Raw genomic sequence first — 3,296 nt, 5'->3', positions numbered from 1 at the left:
TTTCTTCTGTGGCTGGATTAGTAACTATTCAATTCACCCAAAGAATAGAACAGTGCCACTAAAATGAGTGTTCTTCTCCCAACAGGATACTTAGGTTTTGACTGAGTAATCAAACTCTGTAAGAAATTTCACCAACATATTTATTATACCAAGTGACAGGAACAGGAGATATGTTTTGTTATATAATATATTATAACTAGCTAGAAGAGTAGACCACAAAAACCTCCTTAAACATGAAAGTCACACCTGCCCATGACCCTAGGTACATGCAGTGATAAATTTCTGTCCCCATTTCACAACCAGGTTTACCAGATGACCATGCGAATAAGAAGCATATAAAGCAATAAGTATACTTGAGTGAAAGAATAAAGCATTTTTAAAGTTCCAATTTTTCCACTGAATCATTGCTGCCAATTGTTGAACTATGGGTAGGGAGAGTGGTCTGTTCTTGTTATAAGGCTGGGATTTGCCATATAAAAGTGGCCTAGACAGCACAGTGAAGTGAATTCTATAATTTCTGCAATTACAATTAAAATCTTTGTTCCCCCTCATCAGGCTTCTAAGCAGACCTACTCACAGATGTTACCCTGCCTCATTTGAGGTCCATTTCTATTTCCCACCCTTGGTGGGGCTGCTAATAAACAGTGAAATGGCCAAACCAAAGAGAGAAAAGAGAGAACCAAAGGCCAGAATCATCTACAAGTTGAATAACTTGTACTTGAAAAACATTGGTTTAACAGTAACCAAATGAGAGTATGTGCCTGATTTGTCCATTCCCTTCCAGGCCGTCATTTCAGGTCCTGACTTTATCCTACCTCACAGGCCATGTTATCGAAATAGAAAAGCCACATTAATTTGGTGGAGGCTTCTTATTTGATGTCCTTAAAATCACATCTAGCAGTGACTTTTTCTACAGCATCTTTCACCTTCTTGCATGAGGGTTTTCCTTGGGTAGAGGGCTCTTGAAAGTACTTTGCGTTTCATTCTCCCAGGATCTCTGCTCTGAGTCTTGATGCATTAGTCACAGTTCCAAGAGGGAACAGGGTAAATGACTTCATAGTCAAAACCCAAACCTAAACAGATGGTTCCTTTATCCCAAGAAAATGCAAAGACTTGTAGGTCTCCTGTGGTGATGGGATTTGGCCTGAACGTTAAGGGATACCAGAGTCAGCAGGCTGGGATTCAGGCCTGGGAGCCAGGCATCAAGGGCTTTCTGCTTATTTCAACTCCAGGCCAATTGACTGTGTGGTCTTCCAGCCAAGTATTTGCCCAGGATGTGCTAAAACGACAAATGCCTGAGAAAACCGTAGGCAGGCTGATCCCATTCTCCAAGTGTGGCCTTGAACTACCAAATACATCAATTCACCAGAGGACTTGTTAAAATACAGATTCCTGGAGCCTGCCCCTGGAACTCATTGGGAAATTTTGTGCTCACTGAAGTATGAGGACCACTTCTAGACTCTTCCTACTCAAAGTGTGGTCCTGACACCAGCAACATCAGCATCACCTGGAAGGTTGTAAAAGATATAGAATCTCAGGCCCTGCACCAGACCTGTGGAATCAGAACTTGCACTTTAACAAGGTCCCCAGACAATTCCTTGAAGTGTGAGAAACATTTTGCTAGCATGGTTTGGCCCTGTAACCTAGTTCTCATCAGCTGGGAAGTGAGATGCAGCTGGGAAGAGCAATGCAACAGGAAGCTTCTTCTCAACCCTAATCTGAATATTAGGATTCACTAAGGAGCTTTTCACAATACTGACGTCAAGGCCCTACTACAGGCTAATTTAATCCAACCTCCTGGATTAAGAGCTCATCTAATTCCAATGTGTAGCCAGAATTGAGAACCACTGTTCTACAGAGGCAAAACTCAGAAGCAAAGCTTAAAGCCCTTGATACTGACTACCCAGCCAAGTCCCACTCCCCTAAAAAGCAATCCGGCATTTGCTTGAAGGGATTCCTAAAATATTTGCCCTTTCCTAAGAAGAGGCAGCATCGGCCTTTTGAATGGCTACTCATTGTCCAGGCTTCATAAAAATATGCTGGGCCTCCACTCCCCGGGAGCTCGAGGGCAGCGTTCCCGTTTCTGTTCCCTTTGTTAACCAAGTACCAGCTCTGGGCTTCCTCGGGATGAGAAATGGCTCCTTCTGAGGCAGCGTTTCTCTTTGCCTTTTCTGCCCCTGGGATTTGTGATTCTGGACAAGGCATATGCCTTCTCACCATGTCATTTTCCTCATTTGCAGAGGGAAAACACAGTGTCCATTGATTCCTTTGGTTAAGCTGACTGCTGCCCCTGGCTCACGTCCAGTGACTATTTCTCTGTGCAGCAATCCTCAGCTGGGGGCGAGCCAGGAGGGAGATGGCTGCCCACTTAAAGCACAAGCCCCGAGTGCTCTCCATCCTGTGAGCTCTCCAAATGCCAGCTTGCTCAGCTGATTCACTTCGACGCAGGCAGGTTCATCAGAAAGCCTTGGAACAGGTTGGAGAACAGAAATGCCACTGGATTCCTTTGAATTGTGTGCGTTTAAGTCCAGGCTCCAGTAGATCCAGGCTCTAGGACTATAAGCCTTTCTTTTCACAGGAAACCCTCCTAATTGGTCTGATAAACTTTCTGGGACTCAAAATAGAACCACAGCACAGGGAAGTATCACCTTTGTGTCTCTAATTGTTGATAATATCTGTGTTTCTTTTAATATCTCTATATCACATGCTGTTGCCATCATTCTCCATTTCTCTTTACCCGCTACTACTAATTATATTGAATGCTTTGCTATGTGCTGAAGCATTTCACATTCGTATTATCACATTATCCTCACCACCATTTTGAGAGGTAGGGGTTATCATTGTACCCATTTCACAGATGCAAAACTGAGGTTTAAATAAGTTCAGTAACTTATTTATTTGTCCCACATTCCAGGGAGTAAAAGTGACAGAGACAGGCTTCATCCAGATTTATGTGATTCCAATGTATAGGACCATAAAACAGGTCCTGTTCCTGTTTATAAAGGTTTCTGATCCCACTCCCTCAGTGCTTCTTAGGGCCAGGGTCTCCCACACTAAATCTTCCCATCTGGACCTGTTTGTTTGGGGCTTGGCCGTAGCATATGGTAGAGTCAAATAGATTCAGGACTAACAATGAGGATAAGGGAGTGGGGCAGGGAGTAAACTTAGATTCCTATTTCTGTCAGATACCAAAATTAATTCCATATGAACTAAAACTTTAAGTGAAACAAGCCGGGCACAGTGTCTCATGCCTGTAATCCCAGCAATTTGGAAGGCCTAGGTGGGTGGATAACTTG

The sequence above is a fragment of the Pongo pygmaeus genome, chromosome 4, assembly GCF_028885625.2.
Source record: "Pongo pygmaeus isolate AG05252 chromosome 4, NHGRI_mPonPyg2-v2.0_pri, whole genome shotgun sequence".
NCBI classification, from domain to species: Eukaryota; Metazoa; Chordata; class Mammalia; order Primates; family Hominidae; genus Pongo; species Pongo pygmaeus.
The sequence above is the reverse complement of the archived record's forward strand: the minus strand, read 5'-3'. Positions refer to the sequence as shown.